This window comes from Hyla sarda, unplaced genomic scaffold (assembly GCF_029499605.1).
Source record: "Hyla sarda isolate aHylSar1 unplaced genomic scaffold, aHylSar1.hap1 scaffold_55, whole genome shotgun sequence".
Taxonomy (NCBI): Eukaryota; Metazoa; Chordata; class Amphibia; order Anura; family Hylidae; genus Hyla; species Hyla sarda.
Window position 1 is genome coordinate 129,755 of NW_026610561.1, and position 26,948 is coordinate 156,702.

The window sequence follows — 26,948 nt, forward strand, 5'->3', positions numbered from 1 at the left end:
TGTTAGCCCCTCCCTCTGTAATAATCGTGTTAGCCCCTCCCTCTGTAATAATCGTGTTAGCCCCTCCCTCTGTAATAATCGTGCTAGCCCCTCCTTCTGTAATAATTGTGTAAGCCCCTCCCTCTGTAATAATCGTTTTAGCCCCCTCCCTCTGTAATAATTGTGTTAGCCCCTCCCTCTGTAATAATTGTGTTAGCCCCTCCCTCTGTAATAATCGTGTAAGCCCCTCTCTCCGTAATAATCGTGTTAGCCCCTCCCTCTGTAATAATCGTGTTAGCCCCCTCCCTCTGTAATAATCGTGTTAGCCTCTCCCTCTGTAATAATCGTGTGTTAGCCCCCTCCCTCTGTAATAATTGTGTTAGCCCCTCCCTCTGTAATAATTGTGTTAGCCCCTCCCTCTGTAATAATTGTGTTAGCCCCTCCCTCTGTAATAATTGTGTTAGCCCCTCCCTCTGTAATAATTGTGTTAGCCCCTCCCTCTGTAATAATTGTGTTAGCCCCTCCCTCTGTAATTATTGTGTTAGCCCCTCCCTCTGTAATAATTGTGTTAGCCCCTCCCTCTGTAATAATTGTGTTAGCCCCTCCCTCTGTAATAATTGTGTTAGCCCCTCCCTCTGTAATAATCATGTTAGCCCCTCCCTCTGTAATAATCATGTTAGCCCCTCCCTCTGTAATAAATGTGTTAGCCCCTCCTTCTGTAATAATCATGTTAGCCCCTCCCTCTGTAATAATTGTGTTAGCCCCTCCTTCTGTAATAATTGTGTTAGCCCCGCCCTTTGTAATAATTGTGTTAGCCCCTCCCTCTGTAATAATCGTGTTAGCCCCTCCCTCTGTAATAAATGTGTTAGCCCCTCTCTCTGTAATAAATGTGTTAGCCCCTCCCTCTGTAATAATTGTTAGCCCCTCCTTCTGTAATAATTGTGTTAGCCCCTCCCTATGTAATAATTGTTTTAGCCCCTCCCTCTGTAATAATCGTGTTAGCCCCTCCTCCTGTAATAATCGTGTTAGCCCCTCCCTCTGTAATAATCGTGTTAGCCCCTCCCTCTGTAATAATCGTGTTAGCCCCTCCCTCTGTAATAATCGTGTTAGCCCCTCTCTCCGTAATAATCGTGTTAGCCCCTCCCTCTGTAATAATCGTGCTAGCCCCTCCTTCTGTAATAATTGTGTTAGCCCCTCCCTCTGTAATAATCGTGTTAGCCCCCTCCCTCTGTAATAATTGTGTTAGCCCCTCCCTCTGTAATAATTGTGTTAGCCCCTCCCTCTGTAATAATCGTGTAAGCCCCTCTCTCCGTAATAATCGTGTTAGCCCCTCCCTCTGTAATAATCGTGTTAGCCTCTCCCTCTGTAATAATCGTGTTAGCCCCCTCCCTCTGTAATAATTGTGTTAGCCCCTCCCTCTGTAATAATTGTGTTAGCCCCTCCCTCTGTAATAATTGTGTTAGCCCCTCCCTCTGTAATAATTGTGTTAACCCCTCCCTCTGTAATAATTGTGTTAGCCCCTCGCTCTGTAATTATTGTGTTAGCCCCTCCCTCTGTAATTATTGTGTTAGCCCCTCCCTCTGTAATAATTGTGTTAGCCCCTCCCTCTGTAATAATTGTGTTAGCCCCTCCCTCTGTAATAATTGTGTTAGCCCCTCCCTCTGTAATAAATGTGTTAGCCCCTCCCTCTGTAATAATTGTGTTAGCCCCTCCCTCTGTAATAATTGTGTTAGCCCCCTCCCTCTGTAATAATTGTGTTAGCCCCTCCCTCTGTAATAATTGTGTTAGCTCCTCCCTCTGTAATAATTGTGTTAGCCCCTCCCTCTGTAATATTTGTGTTAGCCCCTCCCTCTGTAATATTTGTGTTAGCCCCCTCCCTCTGTAATAATCGTATTAGCCCCTCCCTCTGTAATAATCGTGTTAGCCCCTCCCTCTGTAATAATCGTGTTAGCCCCTCCCTCTGTAATAATCGTGTTAGCCCCTCCCTCTGTAATACATGTGTTAGCCCCTCCCTCTGTAATAATTGTGTTAGCCCCCTCCCTCTGTAATAATTGTGTTAGCCCCTCCCTCTGTAATAATTGTGTTAGCCCCTCCCTCTGTAATTATTGTGTTAGCCCCTCCCTCCGTAATTATTGTGTTAGCCCCTCCCTCTGTAATAATTGTGTTAGCCCCTCCCTCTGTAATAATTGTGTTAGCCCCCTCCCTCTGTAATAATTGTGTTAGCTCCTCCCTCTGTAATAATTGTGTTAGCCCCTCCCTCTGTAATAATTGTGTTAGCCCCTCCCTCTGTAATAATTGTGTTAGCCCCTCCCTCTGTAATAATTATGTTAACCCTCCCTCTGAAATTATTGTGTTAGCCCCCTCCCTCTGTAATAATTGTGTTAGCCCCTCCCTCTGTAATAATTGTGTTAGCCCCTCCCTCTGTAATAATTGTGTTAGCCCCTCCCTCTGTAATAATTGTGTTAGCCCCTCCCTCTGTAATAATTATGTTAGCCCCTCCCTCTGTAATTATTGTGTTAGCCCCTCCCTCTGTAATTATTGTGTTAGCCCCTCCCTCTGTAATTATTGTGTTAGCCCCTCCCTCTGTAATAATTGTGTTAGCCCCTCCCTCTGTAATAATTGTGTTAGCCCCTCCCTCTGTAATAATTGTGTTAGCCCCTCCCTCTGTAATAATTGTGTTAGCCCCTCCCTCTGTAATAAATGTGTTAGCCCCTCCCTCTGTAATAAATGTGTTAGCCCCTCCCTCTGTAATAATTGTGTTAGCTCCTCCCTCTGTAATAAATGTGTTAGCCCCTCCCTCTGTAATAATTGTGTTAGCCCCTCCCTCTGTAATAATTGTGTTAGCCCCTCCCTCTGTAATAATTGTGTTAGCCCCTCCCTCTGTAATAATTGTGTTAGCCCCTCCCTCTGTAATAATTGTGTTAGCCCCTCCCTCTGTAATAAATGTGTTAGCCCCTCCCTCTGTAATAATTGTGTTAGCCCCTCCCTCTGTAATATTTGTGTTAGCCCCCTCCCTCTGTAATAATTGTGTTAGCGCCTCCCTCTGTAATAATCGTGTTAGCCCCTCCCTCTGTAATAATCGTGTTAGCCCCTCCCTCTGTAATAATTGTGTTAGCCCCTCCCTCTGTAATAATTGTGTTAGCCCCTCCCTCTGTAATAATTGTGTTAGCCCCTCCCTCTGTAATAATTGTGTTAGCCCCTCCCTCTGTAATAAATGTGTTAGCCTCTCCCTCTGTAATAATTGTGTTAGCCCCTCCCTCTGTAATAATTGTGTTAGCCCCCTCCCTCTGTAATAATTGTGTTAGCCCCTCCCTCTGTAATAATTGTGTTAGCCCCTCCCTCTGTAATAATTGTGTTAGCCCCTCCCTCTGTAATTATTGTGTTAGCCCCTCCTTCGGTAATAATTGTGTTAGCCCCTCCCTCTGTAATAATTGTGTTAGCCCCTCCCTCTGTAATAAATGTGTTTGCCCCTCCCTCTGTAATAATTGTGTTAGCCCCTCCCTCTGTAATAATTGTGTTAGCCCCCTCCCTCTGTAATAATTGTGTTAGCTCCTCCCTCTGTAATAAATGTGTTAGCCCCTCCCTCTGTAATAATTGTGTTAGCTCCTCCCTCTGTAATAATTGTGTTAGCCCCCTCCCTCTGTAATAATTGTGTTAGCTCCTCCCTCTGTAATAAATGTGTTAGCCCCTCCCTCTGTAATAATTGTGTTAGCCCCTCCCTCTGTAATAATTGTGTTAGCCCCTCCCTCTGTAATAAATGTGTTAGCCCCTCCCTCTGTAATAAATGTGTGAGCCCCTCCCTCTGTAATAAATGTGTTAGCCCCTCCCTCTGTAATAATTGTGTTAGCCCCTCCCTCTGTAATAATTGTGTTAGCCCCCTCCCTCTGTAATAATTGTGTTAGCTCCTCCCTCTGTAATAATTGTGTTAGCCCCTCCCTCTGTAATAATTGTGTTAGCCCCTCCCTCTGTAATAATTGTGTTAGCCCCTCCCTCTGTAATAATTATGTTAACCCTCCCTCTGAAATTATTGTGTTAGCCCCCTCCCTCTGTAATAATTGTGTTAGCCCCTCCCTCTGTAATAATTGTGTTAGCCCCTCCCTCTGTAATAATTGTGTTAGCCCCTCCCTCTGTAATAATTGTGTTAGCCCCTCCCTCTGTAATAATTATGTTAGCCCCTCCCTCTGTAATTATTGTGTTAGCCCCTCCCTCTGTAATTATTGTGTTAGCCCCTCCCTCTGTAATTATTGTGTTAGCCCCTCCCTCTGTAATAATTGTGTTAGCCCCTCCCTCTGTAATAATTGTGTTAGCCCCTCCCTCTGTAATAATTGTGTTAGCCCCTCCCTCTGTAATAATTGTGTTAGCCCCTCCCTCTGTAATAAATGTGTTAGCCCCTCCCTCTGTAATAAATGTGTTAGCCCCTCCCTCTGTAATAATTGTGTTAGCTCCTCCCTCTGTAATAAATGTGTTAGCCCCTCCCTCTGTAATAATTGTGTTAGCCCCTCCCTCTGTAATAATTGTGTTAGCCCCTCCCTCTGTAATAATTGTGTTAGCCCCTCCCTCTGTAATAATTGTGTTAGCCCCTCCCTCTGTAATAATTGTGTTAGCCCCTCCCTCTGTAATAAATGTGTTAGCCCCTCCCTCTGTAATAATTGTGTTAGCCCCTCCCTCTGTAATATTTGTGTTAGCCCCCTCCCTCTGTAATAATTGTGTTAGCGCCTCCCTCTGTAATAATCGTGTTAGCCCCTCCCTCTGTAATAATCGTGTTAGCCCCTCCCTCTGTAATAACTGTGTTAGCCCCTCCCTCTGTAATAATTGTGTTAGCCCCTCCCTCTGTAATAATTGTGTTAGCCCCTCCCTCTGTAATAATTGTGTTAGCCCCTCCCTCTGTAATAAATGTGTTAGCCTCTCCCTCTGTAATAATTGTGTTAGCCCCTCCCTCTGTAATAATTGTGTTAGCCCCCTCCCTCTGTAATAATTGTGTTAGCCCCTCCCTCTGTAATAATTGTGTAAGCCCCTCCCTCTGTAATAATTGTGTTAGCCCCTCCCTCTGTAATTATTGTGTTAGCCCCTCCTTCGGTAATAATTGTGTTAGCCCCTCCCTCTGTAATAATTGTGTTAGCCCCTCCCTCTGTAATAAATGTGTTTGCCCCTCCCTCTGTAATAATTGTGTTAGCCCCTCCCTCTGTAATAATTGTGTTAGCCCCCTCCCTCTGTAATAATTGTGTTAGCTCCTCCCTCTGTAATAAATGTGTTAGCCCCTCCCTCTGTAATAATTGTGTTAGCTCCTCCCTCTGTAATAATTGTGTTAGCCCCCTCCCTCTGTAATAATTGTGTTAGCTCCTCCCTCTGTAATAAATGTGTTAGCCCCTCCCTCTGTAATAATTGTGTTAGCCCCTCCCTCTGTAATAATTGTGTTAGCCCCTCCCTCTGTAATAAATGTGTTAGCCCCTCCCTCTGTAATAAATGTGTGAGCCCCTCCCTCTGTAATAAATGTGTTAGCCCCTCCCTCTGTAATAATTGTGTTAGCCCCTCCCTCTGTAATAATTGTGTTAGCCCCCTCCCTCTGTAATAATTGTGTTAGCCCCTCCCTCTGTAATAAATGTGTAAGCCCCTCCCTCTGTAATAATTGTGTTAGCCCCTCCCTCTGTAATAATTGTGTTAGCCCCTCCCTCTGTAATAATTGTGTTAGCCCCTCCCTCTGTAATTATTGTGTTAGCCCCTCCTTCGGTAATAATTGTGTTAGCCCCTCCCACTGTAATAATTGTGTTAGCCCCTCCCTCTGTAATAATTGTGTTTGCCCCTCCCTCTGTAATAATTGTGTTAGCCCCTCCCTCTGTAATAATTGTGTTAGCCCCTCCCTCTGTAATAATTGTGTTAGCCCCTCCCTCTGTAATAATTGTGTTAGCCCCTCCCTCTGTAATAAATGTGTTAGCCCCTCCCTCTGTAATAATTGTGTTAGCCCCTCCCTCTGTAATATTTGTGTTAGCCCCCTCCCTCTGTAATAATTGTGTTAGCCCCTCCCTCTGTAATAATCGTGTTAGCCCCTCCCTCTGTAATAATCGTGTTAGCCCCTCCCTCTGTAATAATTGTGTTAGCCCCTCCCTCTGTAATAATTATGTTAGCCCCTCCTTCTGTAATAATTGTGTTAGCCCCTCCCTCTGTAATAATTGTGTTAGCCCCTCCCTCTGTAATAATTGTGTTAGCCCCTCCCTCACCTCATGGTTTGCGCTGCAGCTCTCATCCCTCTCTTCTCACATCAATGACCTGTAGTTGTACTCAGACTCCACCCAATATCTCATCTCCCTCTTACCTCCACAGTCATGTGTTCACTAGGCCCCACCCATAACATTCAGAGGGGTCAGTGACTGCGGGGGCTCCCTGCTCCTCACAGCTGCACATCACCTGCGGGGGGCTCCCTGCTCCTCACAGCTGCACATCACCTGCGGGGGGCTCCCTGCTCCTCACAGCTGCACATCACCTGAGGGGGGCTCCCTGCTCCTCACAGCTGCACATCACGTGCGGGGGGCTCCCTGCTCCTCACAGCTGCACATCACGTGCGGGGGGCTCCCTGCTCCTCACAGCTGCACATCACCTGCGGGGGGCACCCTGCTCCTCACAGCTGCACATCACCTGCGGGGGGCTCCCTGCTCCTCACAGCTGCACATCACCTGCGGGGGGCTCCCTGCTCCTCACAGCTGCACATCACCTGCGGGGGGCTCCCTGCTCCTCACAGCTGCACATCACCTGCGGGGGGCTCCCTGCTCCTCACAGCTGCACATCACCTGCGGGGGGCTCCCTGCTCCTCACAGCTGCACATCACCTGAGGGGGGCTCCCTGCTCCTCACAGCTGCACATCACGTGCGGGGGGCTCCCTGCTCCTCACAGCTGCACATCACCTGCGGGGGGCACCCTGCTCCTCACAGCTGCACATCACCTGCGGGGGGCTCCCTGCTCCTCACAGCTGCACATCACCTGCGGGGGGCTCCCTGCTCCTCACAGCTGCACATCACCTGCGGGGGGCTCCCTGCTCCTCACAGCTGCACATCACCTGCGGGGGGCTCCCTGCTCCTCACAGCTGCACATCACCTGCGGGGGGCTCCCTGCTCCTCACAGCTGCACATCACCTGCGGGGGGCTCCCTGCTCCTCACAGCTGCACATCACCTGCGGGGGGCACCCTGCTCCTCACAGCTGCACATCACCTGCGGGGGGCTCCCTGCTCCTCACAGCTGCACATCACCTGCGGCGGGCTCCCTGCTCCTCACAGCTGCACATCACCTGCGGGGGGGGGGCTCCCTGCTCCTCACAGCTGCACATCACCTGCGGGGTGCTCCCTGCTCCTCACAGCTGCACATCACGTGCGGGGGGCTCCCTGCTCCTCACAGCTGCACATCACCTGCGGGGGGCTCCCTGCTCCTCACAGCTGCACATCACTTGCGGGGGGCTCCCTGCTCCTCACAGCTGCACATCACCTGCGGGGGGCTCCCTGCTCCTCACAGCTGCACATCACCTGCGGGGGGCTCCCTGCTCCTCAAAGCTGCACATCACCTGCGGGGGGCTCCCTGCTCCTCACAGCTGCACATCACTTGCGGGGGGCTCCCTGCTCCTCACAGCTGCACATCACCTGCGGGGGGCTCCCTGCTCCTCACAGCTGCACATCACTTGCGGGGGGCTCCCTGCTCCTCACAGCTGCACATCACCTGCGGGGGGCTCCCTGCTCCTCACAGCTGCACATCACCTGCGGGGGGCTCCCTGCTCCTCACAGCTGCACATCACCTGCGGGGGGCTCCCTGCTCCTCACAGCTGCACATCACTTGCGGGGGGCTCCCTGCTCCTCACAGCTGCACATCACCTGCGGGGGGCTCCCTGCTCCTCACAGCTGCACATCACCTGCGGGGGGCTCCCTGCTCCTCACAGCTGCACATCACCTGCGGGGGGCTCCCTGCTCCTCACAGCTGCACATCACCTGCGGGGGGCTCCCTGCTCCTCAAAGCTGCACATCACCTGCGGGGGGCTCCCTGCTCCTCACAGCTGCACATCACCTGCGGGGGGCTCCCTGCTCCTCAAAGCTGCACATCACCTGCGGGGGGCTCCCTGCTCCTCACAGCTGCACATCACCTGCGGGGGGCTCCCTGCTCCTCAAAGCTGCACATCACCTGCGGGGGGCTCCCTGCTCCTCACAGCTACACATCACCTGCGGGGGGCTCCCTGCTCCTCACAGCTGCACATCACCTGCGGGGGGCTCCCTGCTCCTCACAGCTGCACATCACCTGCGGGGGGCTCCCTGCTCCTCACAGCTGCACATCACCTGCGGGGGGCTCCCTGCTCCTCACAGCTGCACATCACCTGCGGGGGGCTCCCTGCTCCTCACAGCTGCACATCACCTGCGGGGGGCACCCTGCTCCTCACAGCTGCACATCACCTGCGGGGGGCTCCCTGCTCCTCACAGCTGCACATCACCTGCGGGGGGCTCCCTGCTCCTCACAGCTGCACATCACCTGCGGGGGGCTCCCTGCTCCTCACAGCTGCACATTACCTGCGGGGGGCTCCCTGCTCCTCACAGCTGCACATCACCTGCGGGGGGCTCCCTGCTCCTCACAGCTGCACATCACCTGTTGGGGGCTCCCTGCTCCTCACAGCTGCACATCACCTGTTGGGGGCTCCCTGCTCCTCACAGCTGCACATCACCTGCGGGGGGCTCCCTGCTCCTCACAGCTGCACATTACCTGCGGGGAGCTCCCTGCTCCTCACAGCTGCACATTACCTGCGGGGGGCTCCCTGCTCCTCACAGCTGCACATCACCTGCGGGGGGCACCCTGCTCCTCACAGCTGCACATCACCTGCGGGGGGCTCCCTGCTCCTCACAGCTGCACATCACCTGCGGGGGGCTCCCTGCTCCTCACAGCTGCACATCACCTGCGGGGGGCTCCCTGCTAATCACAGCTGCACATCACCTGCGGGGGGCTCCCTGCTCCTCACAGCTGCACATCACCTGCGGGGGGCACCCTGCTCCTCACAGCTGCACATCACCTGCGGGGGGCTCCCTGCTCCTCACAGCTGCACATCACCTGTTGGGGGCTCCCTGCTCCTCACAGCTGCACATCACCTGCGGGGGGCTCCCTCCTCCATGATGGGGTCTGTTTCTCGTAAGGCGCTGCGCCCGCTCACGTCACTGCTCTTTTCGCCTCTTTCTCTGGTTACAAATCGTTCCCAGCAATTGGCGCTTCTGCTAATTGTCTTCTAATTATGTTCGGACCCCCCCGAAAACAGAGGACGGGGGCTCACATTACCAATCAATGAGATAACAGACCTGACACATCCATCTACATGAAACCCCCCCGGACCCCCGGGAACGACACCGATCTCCTCCGAAGGTCACACTCAGCCCCATCTGTAGAGGCTACCGGGCCCCATAGTGGACATGGATGATGGGAGTGATACATTGTATGATAGGAGATTAGATTGTGATCTCCTGGGGTCAGGGATGATGGGAGTGATACATTGTATGATAGGAGATTAGATTGTGATCTCCTGGGGTCAGGGATGATGGGAGTGATACATTGTATGATAGGAGATTAGATTGTGATCTCCTGGGGTCAGGGATGATGGGAGTGATACATTGTATGATAGGAGATTAGATTGTGATCTCCTGGGGTCAGGGATGATGGGAGTGATACATTGTATGATAGGAGATTAGATTGTGATCTCCTGGGGTAAGGGATGATGGGAGTGATACATTGTATGATAGGAGAGTAGATTGTGAGCTCCTGGGGTCAGGGATGATGGGAGTGATACATTGTATGATGGGAGATTAGATTGTGAGCTCCTGGGGTCAGGGATGATGGGAGTGATACATTGTATGATAGGAGATTAGATTGTGATCTCCTGGGGTCAGGGATGATGGGAGTGATACATTGTATGATAGAAGATTAGATTGTGATCTCCTGGGGTCAGGGATGATGGGAGTGATACATTGTATGTGATAGGAGATTAGATTGTGAGCTCCTGGGGTCAGGGATGATGGGAGTGATACATTGTATGTGATAGATTAGATTGTGATCTCCTGGGGTCAGGGATGATGGGAGTGATACATTGTATGATAGGAGATTAGATTGTGAGCTCCTGGGGTCAGGGATGATGGGAGTGATACATTGTATGATAGGAGATTAGATTGTGATCTCCTGGGGTCAGGGATGATGGGAGTGATACATTGTATGATAGGAGATTAGATTGTGAGCTCCTGGGGTCAGGGATGATGGGAGTGATACATTGTATGATAGAAGATTAGATTGTGATCTCCTGGGGTCAGGGATGATGGGAGTGATACATTGTATGATAGGAGATTAGATTGTGATCTCCTGGGGTCAGGGATGATGGGAGTGATACATTGTATGATAGAAGATTAGATTGTGATCTCCTGGGGTCAGGGATGATGGGAGTGATACATTGTATGTGATAGGAGATTAGATTGTGAGCTCCTGGGGTCAGGGATGATGGGAGTGATACATTGTATGTGATAGATTAGATTGTGATCTCCTGGGGTCAGGGATGATGGGAGTGATACATTGTATGATAGGAGATTAGATTGTGATCTCCTGGGGTCAGGGATGATGGGAGTGATACATTGTATGATAGGAGATTAGATTGTGATCTCCTGGGGTCAGGGATGATGGGAGTGATACATTGTATGATAGGAGATTAGATTGTGAGCTCCTGGGGTCAGGGATGATGGGAGTGATACATTGTATGATAGGAGATTAGATTGTGATCTCCTGGGGTCAGGGATGATGGGAGTGATACATTGTATGATAGGAGATTAGATTGTGATCTCCTGGGGTCAGGGATGATGGGAGTGATACATTGTATGATAGGAGATTAGATTGTGAACTCCTGGGGTCAGGGATGATGGGAGTGATACATTGTATGATAGGAGATTAGATTGTGAGCTCCTGGGGTCAGGGATGATGGGAGTGATACATTGTATGATAGGAGATTAGATTGTGATCTCCTGGGGTCAGGGATGATGGGAGTGATACATTGTATGTGATAGGAGATTAGATTGTGATCTCCTGGGGTCAGGGATGATGGGAGTGATACATTGTATATGATAGGAGATTAGATTGTGATCTCCTGGGGTCAGGGATGATGGGAGTGATACATTGTATGTGATAGATTAGATTGTGATCTCCTGGGGTCAGGGATGATGGGAGTGATACATTGTATGATAGGAGATTAGATTGTGATCTCCTGGGGTCAGGGATGATGGGAGTGATACATTGTATGATAGGAGATTAGATTGTGATCTCCTGGGGTCAGGGATGATGGGAGTGATACATTGTATGTGATTGGAGATTAGATTGTGATCTCCTGGGGTCAGGGATGATGGGAGTGATACATTGTATGATAGGAGATTAGATTGTGATCTCCTGGGGTCAGGGATGATGGGAGTGATACATTGTATGTGATAAGAGATTAGATTGTGAGCTCCTGGGGTCAGGGATGATGGGAGTGATACATTGTATGATAGGAGATTAGATTGTGAGCTCCTGGGGTCAGGGATGATGGGAGTGATACATTGTATGATAGGAGATTAGATTGTGATCTCCTGGGGTCAGGGATGATGGGAGTGATACATTGTATAATAGGAGATTAGATTGTGAGCTCCTGGGGTCAGGGATGATGGGAGTGATACATTGTATGATAGGAGATTAGATTGTGATCTCCTGGGGTCAGGGATGATGGGAGTGATGATACATTGTATGATAGGAGATTAGATTGTGATCTCCTGGGGTCAGGGATGATGGGAGTGATACATTGTATGTGATAGGAGATTAGATTGTGAGCTCCTGGGGTCAGGGATGATGGGAGTGATACATTGTATGTGATAGGAGATTAGATTGTGATCTCCTGGGGTCAGGGATGATGGGAGTGATACATTGTATGTGATAGGAGATTAGATTGTGATCTCCTGGGGTCAGGGATGATGGGAGTGATACATTGTTTGATAGGAGATTAGATTGTGAGCTCCTGGGGTCAGGGATGATGGGAGTGATACATTGTATGATAGGAGATTAGATTGTGATCTCCTGGGGTCAGGGATGATGGGAGTGATGATACATTGTATGATAGGAGATTAGATTGTGATCTCCTGGGGTCAGGGATGATGGGAGTGATACATTGTATGATAGGAGATTAGATTGTGATCTCCTGGGGTCAGGGATGATGGGAGTGATACATTGTATGATAGGAGATTAGATTGTGATCTCCTGGGGTCAGGGATGATGGGAGTGATACATTGTATGATAGGAGATTAGATTGTGATCTCCTGGGGTCAGGGATGATAGGAGTGATACATTGTATGATAGGAGATTAGATTGTGATCTCCTGGGGTCAGGGATGATGGGAGTGATACATTGTATGTGATAGGAGATTAGATTGTGATCTCCTGGGGTCAGGGATGATAGGAGTGATACATTGTATGTGATAGGAGATTAGATTGTGATCTCCTGGGGTCAGGGATGATGGGAGTGATACATTGTATGTGATAGGAGATTAGATTGTGATCTCCTGGGGTGAGGGATGATGGGAGTGATACATTGTATGATAGGAGATTAGATTGTGATCTCCTGGGGTCAGGGATGATGAGAGTGATACATTGTATGATAGGAGATTAGATTGTGATCTCCTGGGGTCAGGGATGATGGGAGTGATACATTGTATGTGATAGATTAGATTGTGATCTCCTGGGGTCAGGGATGATGGGAGTGATACATTGTATGTGATAGGAGATTAGATTGTGATCTCCTGGGGTCAGGGATGATGGGAGTGATACATTGTATGATAGGAGATTAGATTGTGATCTCCTGGGGTCAGGGATGATGGGAGTGATGATACATTGTATGTGATAGGAGATTAGATTGTGATCTCCTGGGGTCAGGGATGATGGGAGTGATACATTGTATGATAGGAGATTAGATTGTGATCTCCTGGGGTCAGGGATGATGGGAGTGATACATTGTATGATAGGAGATTAGATTGTGATCTCCTGGGGTCAGGGATGATGGGAGTGATACATTGTATGATAGGAGATTAGATTGTGATCTCCTGGGGTCAGGGATGATGGGAGTGATACATTGTATGATAGGAGATTAGATTGTGATCTCCTGGGGTCAGGGATGATGGAAGTGATACATTGTATGATAGGAGATTAGATTGTGATCTCCTGGGGTCAGGGATGATGGGAGTGATACATTGTATGATAGGAGATTAGATTGTGATCTCCTGGGGTCAGGGATGATGGGAGTGATACATTGTATGATAGGAGATTAGATTGTGATCTCCTGGGGTCAGGGATGATGGGAGTGATACATTGTATGATAGGAGATTAGATTGTGATCTCCTGGGGTCAGGGATGATGGGAGTGATACATTGTATGATAGGAGATTAGATTGTGATCTCCTGGGGTCAGGGATGATGGGAGTGATACATTGTATGTGATAGGAGATTAGATTGTGAGCTCCTGGGGTCAGGGATGATGGGAGTGATACATTGTATGATAGGAGATTAGATTGTGATCTCCTGGGGTCGGCGATGATGGGAGTGATACATTGTATGATAGATTAGATTGTGATCTCCTGGGGTCAGGGATGATGGGAGTGATACATTGTATGATAGGAGATTAGATTGTGAGCTCCTGGGGTCAGGGATGATGGGAGTGATACATTGTATGTGATAGATTAGATTGTGATCTCCTGGGGTCAGGGATGATGGGAGTGATACATTGTATGATAGGAGATTAGATTGTGACCTCCTGGGGTCAGGGATGATGGGAGTGATACATTGTATGTGATAGATTAGATTGTGATCTCCTGGGGTCAGGGATGATGGGAGTGATACATTGTATGATAGGAGATTAGATTGTGACCTCCTGGGGTCAGGGATGATGGGAGTGATACATTGTATGATAGGAGATTAGATTGTGATCTCCTGGGGTCAGGGATGATGGGAGTGATACATTGTATGTGATAGATTAGATTGTGATCTCCTGGGGTCAGGGATGATGGGAGTGATACATTGTATGATAGGAGATTAGATTGTGATTTCCTGGGGTCAGGGATGATGGGAGTGATACATTGTATGATAGGAGATTAGATTGTGATCTCCTGGGGTCAGGGATGATGGGAGTGATACATTGTATGTGATAGGAGATTAGATTGTGATCTCCTGGGGTCAGGGATGATGGGAGTGATACATTGTATGATAGATTAGATTGTGATCTCCTGGGGTCAGGGATGATGGGAGTGATACATTGTATGATAGGAGATTAGATTGTGATCTCCTGGGGTCAGGGATGATGGGAGTGATACATTGTATGATAGAAGATTAGATTGTGATCTCCTGGGGTCAGGGATGATGGGAGTGATACATTGTATGTGATAGGAGATTAGATTGTGATCTCCTGGGGTCAGGGATGATGGGAGTGATACATTGTATGTGATAGATTAGATTGTGAGATCCTGGGTTCGGGGATGATGGGGGTGATTGTTCCTCGCTGTATAGTACTGAAGTTCGGCCTTGTTGTGTGGTTTTGTATGGTTATAATGAAGTCACTGCGGGTTTTATTAGTGTTTGTGCTTTTGATGCCCGCCGGGGGACGCCTGTGCCCGTACCGTGTGCTGTGCAGCCTGGCCGCCGGATTCATTAGACGCCGCCATCCTTTATTGAGGGCCCATAAAATGCTGCCATGAAGCTCGGTGCTGAGAGGCTGCGGTGATTTATGGCTTCCCCCCGCGCTGCCGTACTCTGCGTCTGCATAATTTCTAGGTTGTACCTATAAAAAGTCCTGGTCCTGGGGGTCCGCCGCACCAGCATCGCGCAACTTATTGCATTAAAATCCAGGTCAGGAAGTCTCCTGTGCCCCTGACTCTAAACACAACAATGGAGCCCGTTCATCATGTTAGCAGACGCCCCCGCCCACGCCCTGCAGGCAACACTGGGGGTGGGCAGGACCCTTATAGAGGACTGAAGACCCTCACAGAGGATGGCGGGATCCTCATAGAGGATGGAGGACCCTCACAGAGGATCGAGGACCCTCACAGAGGATGGTAGGACCCTTACAAAGGACAGCAGGACCCTATAATGGGAGGAAGGACTCTCATAGGGGATGAAGGACCCTCATAGAGGATGGAGGACCCTCACAGAGGATGGCAAGCCCCTCACAGAGGAAGGCAGGATCCTCACAGAGGAAGGCAGGACCCTTACAAAGGATGGCAAGACCCTATAATGGGAGGAAGGACCCTCATAGAGGATGAAAGGACCCTCACAGAGGATAACAGGACCCTCACACAGGATGGCAGGATCCTCCGAGAGAACGGAAGACCCTCACAGATAGCAGGACTCTCACAGAGCATGGAGGACCCTCACAAGGATAGCAGAACCCTCACAGAAGACAGAGAACCCTCAAACAGGATGGCAGGATCCTCACAGAAGACGGTAGGACCCAGTAGAGGATGTAGAACCCTCACAGAGGATAGAGGACCCTCACAGAGAAAGGGAGGACCCTCATAGAGGATAAAGGACCCCCACAGAAGAAGGGAGGACCCTCAAAGAGGATGAAGGACCCTCACAGAAGGGAGGACCCTCATAGAGGATGGCGGACCCTCACAGAGAAAGGGAGGACCTTTATAGAGGATGTAGGACCCTCACAGAGGAAGGGAGGACCTTTATAGAGGAAGGTGGACCCTCAGAGAGGATGGAGGACCCTCACAGAGGATGGAGGACCCTCACAGAGGAAGGGAGCACCCTCATAGAGGATGGAGGACCCTCACACAGGATAGCAGGACCCTCATAGAGGATGGAGGACCCTCACAGAGGATGGAGGACCCTCATAGAGGATGAAGGACCCTCATAGAGGATGGAGGACCCTCACAGAGGAAGGGAGGACCCTCATAGAGGATGACAGGATCCTCACAGGAGATGGAGGACCCTCACAGAGAAAGGGAAGACCCTCATAGAGGATAAAGGACCCTCACAGAAGAAGGGAGGACCCTCAGAGAGAATAAAGGACCCTCACAGAGAAAGGGAGGACCTTTATAGAGGATGTAGGACCCTCACAGAGGACGGGAGGACCTTTATAGAGGAAGGTGGACCCTCAGAGAGGACGGGAGGACCTTTATAGAGGAAGGTGGACCCACAGAGAGGATGGAGGACCCTCACAGAGGATGGAGGACCCTCACAGAGAAAGGGAGCACCCTCATAAAGGATGGAGGACCCTCACACAGGATAGCAGGACCCTCATAGAGGATGGAGGACCCTCACAGAGGAAGTGAGGACCCTCATAGAGGATGAAGGACCCTCATAGGGGATGGAGGACCCTCACAGAGGAAGGGAGGACCCTCATAGAGGATGGAGGACCCTCACAGAGGAAAGTAGGACCCTCGTAGAGGATGGTGGACCCTCACAGAGGAAGGGAAACCCCTCATAAAGGATGTGGACCCTCACAACCCTCACAGAGGAAGGGAGGACCCTCATAGAGGAAGGGAGAACCCTTAGAGAGGAAGGGAGAACCTTCAGAGAGGATGGAGGACCCTCACAGTTTAACTGAGGGCCCTCATAGAGAATGGAGGACCCTCAGAGAGAAAGGGAAGACCCTCATAGAGGATAAAGGACCCTCACAGAAGAAGGGAGGACCCTCAGAGAGAATAAATGACTCTCACAGAAGAAGGGAAGACCCTCATAGAGAATAAAGGACCCTCACAGAAGAAGGGAGGACCCTCATAGAGGATAAAGGACCCTCACAGAGAAAGGGAGGACTTTTATAGAGGATGGTGGACCCTCATAGAGGATGGTAGACCCTCAGAGAGGAAGGGAGAACTCTCAGAGAGGAAGGGAGGGCCTCATAGAGGATGGAGGACCCTCACAGAGGAAGGGAGAACCATCAAATAGGATGGCAGGATCCTCACATGAGATGGAGGACCCTCACAGAGAAGGGTAGGACCCTCATAGAGGATAAAAGGACCCTCACAGAAGAAGGGATGAACCTCATAGAGGATAAAGGACCCTCACAGAAGAAGGGAGGACCCTCATAGAGGATAAAGGACCTCACAGAAGAAGGGAGGACCCGCATAGAGGATGTAGGACCCTCACAGAGGAAGGGAGGACCCTCATAGAGGATGGTGGACCCTCACAGAGGAAGGGAGGACCCTAATAGAGGATGGCAGACCCTCACAGAGGAAGGCAGGACCCTCATAGAGGATGGCAGACCCTCACTGAGGAAGGTAGGACCCTCACACAGGATAGCAGGACCCTCGCAGAGGAAGGGAGGACCCTCACAGAGGAAGGGAGGACCCTCATAGAGTATGGAGGACCCTCACAGAGGAAGGGAAGGCTCTCATAGAGGATGGTGGATCCTCACAGAAGGGAGAACTCTTGGAGAGGATGGTGGACCCTCACAGAGGAAGGGAGAACCCTCAGAGAGGAAGGGAGGACCCTCACAGAGGATGGAGGACCCTCATAGAGGATGGAGGACCCTCACAAGAGGATGGGGGACCCTCATAGAGGATGGAGGACCCTCACAGAGGAGGGATGACCCTCATAGAAGATGGAGGACCCTCACAATAGAGGATGGAGGACCCTCATAGAGGATGGAGGACCCTCATAGAGGATGGAGGACCTTCACAAGAGGATGGAGGACCCTCACAGAGAAAGGAAGGACCTTTATAGAGGATGTAGGACCCTCACAGAGGAAGGGATGACCCTCATTGAAGATGGAAGACCCTCACAATAGAGGATGGAGGACCCTCACAATAAAGGATGGAGGACCCTCACAGAGGAAGGGAGGACCTTCATAGAGGATGGAGGACCCTCATAGAGGATGGAGGACCCTCATAGAGGATGGAGGACCCTCACATGGGAATGGATTTGGAGCACCATTGGCAGTATCCGTTCAAATAGTGGAACATGAGTGGAGAGAAAAAATGAATCTGTAGGCGGGCAGCAGTTCATGGGATCCATCAGGATTCAGTGTTGCCCAATGTGCAATGTGACACAAGTAACAGAGATCTGCACTGAGCTGTGGACTGTGAGAAGCTGTCACTCAGGTGAAGTCACTTACACAATTTATGTAGTGGGTGTGGTTATTGGGGAGTGGGTGTGGTAATTGTGGGGAGTATGTAGTGGGTGTGGTAATTGTGGGGTGTATGGAGTGGGTGTGGTAATTGTGGGGAGTATGTAGTGGGTGTGGTTATTGTGGAGTGGGTGCGGCAATTGTGGGGAGTATGTAGTGGGTGTGGTTATTGGGGAGTGGGTGTGGTAATTGTGGGGAGTATGTAGTGGGTGTGGTTATTGGGGAGCGGGTGTGGTAACTGTGGGGAGTATGTAGTGGGTGTGGTTATCGGGAGTGGGTGTTGTAATTGTGGGGTGTATGGAGTGGGTGTGGTTATCGGGGAGTGGGTGTGGTAATTGTGGGGAGTATGGAGTGGGTGTGGTAATTGTGGGGAGTATGGAGTGGGTGGGGTTACCGGGGAGTGGGGGTGGTAATTGTGGGGAGTATGTAGTGGGTGTGGTTATTGGGGAGTGGGTGTGGTAATTGTGGGGAGTATGTAGTGGGTGTGGTTATTGGGGAGTGGGTGTGGTAATTGTGGGGTGTATGGAGGGGGTGTGGTTATCGGGGAGTGGTTATTGTGGGGAGTATGTAGTGGGTGTGGTTATTGGGGCGTGGGTGTGGTAATTGTGGGGAGTATGTAGTGGGTGTGGTTATCGGGAGTGGGTGTTGTAATTGTGGGGTGTATGGAGTGGGTGTGGTTATCGGGGAGTGGGGGTGGTAATTGTAGGGTGTATGGAGTGGGTGTGGTAATTGTGGGGAGTATGTAGTAGGTGTGGTAATTGTGGGGAGTATGGAGTGGGTGTGGTTATCGTGTAGTGGGTGTGGTAATTGTGGGGTGTATGGAGTGGGTGTGGTTGTCGGGGAGTGGGTGTGGTAATTGTGGGGAGTATGGAGTGGGTGTAGTTATCGTGTAGTGGGTGTGGTAATTGTGGGGAGTATGTAGTGGGTGTGGTTGTCGGGGAGTGGGTGTGGTAATTGTGGGGTGTATGGAATGGGTGTGGTTATTGGGGAGTGGGTGTGGTAATTGTGGGGTGTATGGAGGGTGTGTGGTTATCGGGGAGTGGTAATTGTGGGGAGTATGTAGTGGGTGTGGTTATTGGGGCATGGGTGTGGTAATTGTGGGGAGTATGTAGTGGGTGTGGTTATCGGGAGTGGGTGTGGTAATTGTGGGGAGTATGGAGTGGGTGGGGTTATCGGGGAGTGGGGGTGGTAATTGTAGGGTGTATGGAGTGGGTGTGGTAATTGTGGGGAGTATGTAGTAGGTGTGGTAATTGTGGGGAGTATGGAGTGGGTGTGGTTATCGTGTAGTGGGTGTGGTAATTGTGGGGTGTATGGAGTGGGTGTGGTTGTCGGGGAGTGGGTGTGGTAATTGTGGGGAGTATGGAGTGGGTGTAGTTATCGTGTAGTGGGTGTGGTAATTGTGGGGAGTATGTAGTGGGTGTGGTTGTCGGGGAGTGGGTGTGGTAATTGTGGGGTGTATGGAATGGGTGTGGTTATTGAAGAGTGGGTGTGGTAATTGTGGGGAGTATGGAGTGGGTGTGGTAATTGTGGGGAGTATATAGTGGGTGTGGTTATCACAATGGGATCCCATGGCACAGTATGGGACTATACGGCACTGTATGGGACTCTATGGCACTGTATGGGACCCCTGGGCACAGTATAGGACTCTATGGCACAGTATGGGACTCTACGGCACAGTATTGGTCCCCACGGCGCAGTATAGGACTCTATTGCACAGTATGGGACCCCACGGCACAGTATGGGACTCTACGGCACAGTTTTGGTGCACGGCACAGTATGGTACAGCATGGGACTCTACGGCACAGTATGGGACTTTATGGCACAGTATAGGTCCCCACAGTACAGTATGGGACTCTATGGCAAACAATAGGACCCCACGGCACTGTATGGGACTCTACGGCACAGTTTGGGACTCTACGGCACAGTATAGGTCCCCACGGCACAGTATGGGACTCTATGGCATACTATGGGACTCTATGGCAGAGTTTGGGACTCTACAGCACAGTATGAGACTCTGTGGCACAGTATGGGACTTTATTGCACAGTATAGGTCCCCATGGCACAGTATGGGACTCTATGGCATACAATGGGACCCCAAGGCACAGTATGGGACTCTATGGCACTGTGTGGCACCATCTAGGGTTAATATGTACTGTCGTTCTGGACACTGTAACCTATAAGCAGATGTGTCGGGTCGGCAGGCCCCTATGGGTTCAGTGCGTCTCCTCCGGCCTTGGAGAACCTGAACCTCATCGACCCTCTCAACCGTAATGATTGTTCATCATCTGAAATTATCCATACACCAAAGTTTTTGGCAAAAGTCGTCTGTGCTGGAGACATGACGCCGGTGGTTGGACACAAGATCTGCCAATCAATCATCCTTCCACGAAAAATCTAGGAAAATTGTTCTCCCTGTTGTATTATTGATCATGTATGGCTGAGGTGAACAGGACAATCATGTGTACGGCTGCATCCCCCAAGTAATCAAACAATCAGACCATCAACCAACAACCAGACCAACAACCCACAACCAATCAGACCATCAACCAACAACCAGACCAACAACCCACAACCAATCAGACCATCAACCAACAACCAGACCAACAACCCACAACCAATCAGACCATCAACCAACAACCAGACCAACAACCCACAACCAATCAGACCATCAACCAACAACCAGACCAACAACCCACAACCAATCAGACCATCAACCAACAACCAGACCAACAACCCACAACCAATCAGACCATCAACCAAAAACCAATCAGACCATCAACCAACAACCAGACCATCAACCCACAACCAATCAGACCATCAACAAACAACCATACCATCAACCCACAACCAATCAGACCATCAACCAAAAATCAATCAGACCATCAACCAACAACCAGACCAACAACCCACAACCAATCAGACCATCAACCAAAAAACAATCAGACTATCAACCAATCAGACCATCAACAACCAATCAACAATCAGACCATCAACCAATCAGACCATCTACAAACAACCAGACCATCAACCCACAACCAATCAGACCATCAACAAACATCCAGACCATCCACCTACAACCAAACCATCAACCAACAACCAATCAAACCATCAACCAACAACCAGACCATAAAACAACCAGACCATCAACCAACAATCAGACCATCAACCTACAACCAATCAGACCATCAACCTACAACCAATCAGAACCATCAACCAATCGGACCATCCGCCTACAACCAATCAGACCATCAACCCACAACCAGACATCAACCTACAACCAATCAGATCATCAACCTACAACCAATAAGACAATAAACCAACAATCAATCAGACCACCAAACAATAACCAACCAGACCATCCACAAACAACCAGACCATCAACCAACAATCAGACCATCAACCTACAACCAATCAGACCATCAACCTACAACCAATCAGAACCATCAACCAATCGGACCATCCGCCTACAACCAATCAGACCATCAACCCACAACCAGACATCAACCTACAACCAATCAGATCATCAACCTACAACCAATAAGACAATAAACCAACAATCAATCAGACCACCAAACAATAACCAACCAGACCATCCACAAACAACCAGACCATCAACCAATCAAACCATCAACAACCATACCATCAACCCACAACCAATCAGACCATCAACAAACATCCAGACCATCAACCCAAAACCAATCAGACCATCAACCAAAAACCAATCAGACCATCAACAAACAACCAGACCATCAACCCACAACCAATCAGACCATCAACAAACAATCAGACCATCAACCAACAATCAATCAGACCATCAACCAACAACCAACCAGACCATCCACCAATCAGACCATCAACAAACAACCAGACCATCAACCCACAACCAATCAGACCATCAACAAACATCCAGACCATCCACCTACAACCAAACCATCAACCAACAACCAATCAAACCAACAACCAGACCATAAAACAACCAGACCATCAACCAACAATCAGACCATCAACCTACAACCAATCAGACCATCAACCAATCAGACCATCAACCCACAACCAGACATCAACCTACAACCAATCAGACCATCAACCTACAACCAATAAGACAATAAACCAACAATCAATCAGACCACCAAACAATAACAAACCAGACCATCCACAAACAACCAGACCATCAACCGATCAGATCATCAACAACCAATCAGACCATCAACCAAAAAAAAAATCAGACCATCAACCAATCAGACCATCAACAAACAACCAGACCATCAACCCACAACCAATCAGACCATCAACAAACATCCAGACCATCAACCCACAACCAATCAGACCATCAACCAAAAACCAATCAGACCATCAACAAACAACCAGACCATCAACCCACAATCAATCAGACCATCAACCAAGAACCAATCAGACCATCAACAACCAATCAGACCATCAACCTACAATCAATCAAACCATCAACCTACGACCAATCACACCATAAAACAACCAGACCATCAATCAACAATCAGACCATCAACCTACAACCAATCAGACCATCAACCAATCAGACCATCCGCCCACAACCAATCAGACCATCAACCCACAACCAATCAGACATCAACCCACAACCAATCAGACCATCAACCTACAACCAATAAACCAACAACCAATCAGACCACCAAACAATAACCAACCAGACCATCCACAAACAACCAGACCATCAACCAACAACCAAGCCATCAATCAACAACAAATCAGACCATCAACCAATCATACCACCACCCAATAACCAACCAGACTATCCACAAACAACCAGACCATCAACCCACAACCAATCAGACCATCAACCAAAAAACAATCAGACCATCAATCAACGACCAATCACACCATCAACCAACAACCAATCAGACCATCAACAACCAGACTATCAACCTACAACCAGACCTTCAACCAACAACCAAACCATCAACCAATCAGACCATCAACCAACAATCAGACCATAAAACAACCAGACCATCAACCAACAATCAGCTCACAACCAATGAGACCATCAACCCACAACCAATCAGACCAACAATCAACAACCAGACAATTAACCCACAACCAGACCATCAACCAAAAAATAATCAGACCATCAACCAACAACCAATCAAACCATCAACTAACAACCAATCAGACCATAAAATAACCAATCAGACCATCAACCAACAATCAGACCATAAAACAACCAATCAGACCATCAACCTGCAACCAATCAGACCATCAACCAATCAGACCATCAGCCCACAACCAATCAGACCATCAACCTTCAATCAGACCATCCACCAACAACCAATGAAACCATCAACCAGACCATCAACCAACAATCGGACCATAAAATCAACCTACAACCAATAAGACGAGAAACCAACAATCAATCAGACCATCAACCAACAACCAATCAGATCATCAACCAACAATCAACCAGACCAACCAACAACGTGTCAGTGCCCATCTGGTAAGATATAATAATCAGTAGGAGAATAGTGAGGACACGTGGCAGTGCCCACTTGGTAACATATAATAATCAGTGGGAGAATAGTGAGGACACGTGGCAGTGCCCACCTGGTAAGATATAATAATCAGTAGGAGAATCGTGAGGACACGTGGCAGTGCCCACCTGGTAACATATAATAATCAGTAGGAGAATAGTGAGGACACGTGGCAGTGCCCACCTGGTAACATATAATAATCAGTAGGAGAATAGTGAGGACACGTGGCAGTGCCCACCTGGTAACATATAATAATCAGTAGGAGAATCGTGAGGACACGTGGCAGTGCCCACCTGGTAACATATAATAATCAGTAGAAGAATAGTGAGGACACGTGGCAGTGCCCACCTGGTAACATATAATAATCAGTGGGAGAATAGTGAGGACACGTGGCAGTGCCCACCTGGTAAGATATAATAATCAATAGGAGAATAGTGAGGACACGTGGCAGTGCCCACCTGGTAAGATATAATAATCAATAGGAGAATCGTGAGGACACGTGGCAGTGCCCACCTGGTAACATATAATAATCAGTAGGAGAATAGTGAGGACACGTGGCAGTGCCCACCTGGTAACATATAATAATCAGTAGGAGAATCGTGAGGACACGTGGCAGTGCCCACCTGGTAACATATAATAATCAGTAGAAGAATAGTGAGGACACGTGGCAGTGCCCACCTGGTAAGACATAATAATCAGTAGAAGAATAGTGAGGACACGTGGCAGTGCCCACCTGGTAACATATAATAATCAGTAGGAGAAGAGTGAGGACACGTGTCAGTGCCCACATGGTAAGATATAATAATCAGTAGGAGAATAGTGAGGACACGTGGCAGTGCCCACCTGGTAAGATATAATAATCAGTAGGAGAATAGTGAGGACACATGGCAGTGCCCGACTGGTAATATATAATAATCAGTGGGAGAATAGTGAGGACACGTGGCAGTGCCCACCTGGTAAGATATAATAATCAGTGGGAGAATAGTGAGGACACGTGGCAGTGCCCACCTGGTAAGATATAATAATCAGTAGGAGAATAGTGAGGACACGTGGCAGTGCCACCTGGTAAGATATAATAATCAGTAGGAGAATAGTGAGGACACGTGGCAGTGCCACCTGGTAACATATAATAATCAGTGGGACAATAGTGAGGACACGTGGCAGTGCCCAACTGGTAATATATAATAATCAGTAGGAGAATAGTGAGGACACGTGTCAGTGCCCACCTGGTAAGATATAATAATCAGTAGGAGAATAGTGAGGACACGTGGCAGTGCCCACCTGGTAAGATATAATAATCAGTAGGAGAATAGTGAGGACACGTGGCAGTGCCCACCTGGTAACATATAATAATCAGTAGGAGAATAGTGAGGACATGTGGCAGTGCCCACCTGGTAATATATAGTAATCAGTAGGAGAATAGTGAGGACACATGGCAGTGCCCACCTGGTAAGATATAATAATCAGTAGGAGAATAGTGAGGACACGTGGCAGTGCCCACCTGGTAACATATAATAATCAGTAGGAGAATAGTGAGGACACGTGGCAGTGCCCACCTGGTAACATATAATAATCAGTAGGAGAATAGTGAGGACACGTGGCAGTGCCCACCTGGTAAGATATAATAATCAGTAGGAGAATAGTGAGGACACGTGGCAGTGCCCACCTGGTAAGATATAATAATCAGTAGGAGAATAGTGAGGACACGTGGCAGTACCCACCTGGTAAGATATAATAATCAGTAGGAGAATAGTGAGGACACGTGGCAGTGCCCACCTGGTAACATATAATAATCAGTAGGAGAATCGTGAGGACACGTGGCAGTGCCCACCTGGTAAGACATAATAATCAGTAGAAGAATCGTGAGGACACGTGGCAGTGCCCACCTGGTAAGATATAATAATCAGTAGGAGAATAGTGAGGAAACGTGGCAGTGCCCACCTGGTAAGATATAATAATCAGTAGGAGAATAGTGAGGACACGTGGCAGTGCCCACCTGGTAAGATATAATAATCAGTAGGAGAATAGTGAGGACACGTGGCAGTGCCCACCTGGTAAGATATAATAATCAGTAGGAGAACAGTGAAGACACGTGGCAGTGCCCACCTGGTAAGATATAATAATCAGTAGGAGAATAGTGAGGACACGTGTCAGTGCCCACCTGGTAAGATATAATAATCAGTAGGAGAATAGTGAGGACACATGGCAGTGCCCACCTGGTAAGATATAATAATCAGTAGGAGAATAGTGAGGACACGTGTCAGTGCCCACCTGGTAAGATATAATAATCAGTAGGAGAATAGTGAGGACACGTGTCAGTGCCCACCTGGTAAGATATAATAATCAGTAGGAGAATAGTGAGGACACGTGGCAGTGCCCACCTGGTAAGATATAATAATCAGTAGGAGAATAGTGAGGACACGTGGCAGTGCCCACCTGGTAAGATATAATAATCAGTAGGAGAATAGTGAGGACACGTGGCAGTGCCCACCTGGTAATATATAATAATCAGTAGGAGAATAGTGAGGACACGTGGCAGTGCCCACCTGGTAAGATATAATAATCAGTAGGAGAATAGTGAGGACACGTGGCAGTGCCCACCTGGTAAGATATAATAATCAGTAGGAGAATAGTGAGGACACGTGGCAGTGCCCACCTGGTAAGATATAATAATCAGTAGGAGAATAGTGAGGACACGAGGCAGTGCCCACCTGGTAAGATATAATAATCAGTAGGAGAATAGTGAGGACACGTGGCAGTGCCCACCTGGTAATATATAATAATCAGTAGGAGAATAGTGAGGACACGTGGCAGTGCCCACCTGGTAACATGTAATAATCAGTAGGAGAATAGTGAGGACACGTGGCAGTGCCCACCTGGTAACATGTAATAATCAGTAGGAGAATAGTGAGGACACGTGGCAGTGCCCACCTGGTAACATGTAATAATCAGTAGGAGAATAGTGAGGACACGTGGCAGTGCCCACCTGGTAACATGTAATAATCAGTAGGAGAATAGTGAGGACACGTGGCAGTGCCCACCTGGTAATATATAATAATCAGTAGGAGAATAGTGAGGACACGTGGCAGTGCCCACCTGGTAAGATATAATAATCAGTAGGAGAATAGTGAGGACACGTGGCAGTGCCCACCTGGTAACATGTAATAATCAGTAGGAGAATAGTGAGGATACGTGGCAGTGCCCACCTGGTAACATGTAATAATCAGTAGGAGAATAGTGAGGACACGTGGCAGTGCCCACCTGGTAACATATAATAATCAGTAGGAGAATCGTGAGGACACGTGGCAGTGCCCACCTGGTAAGACATAAT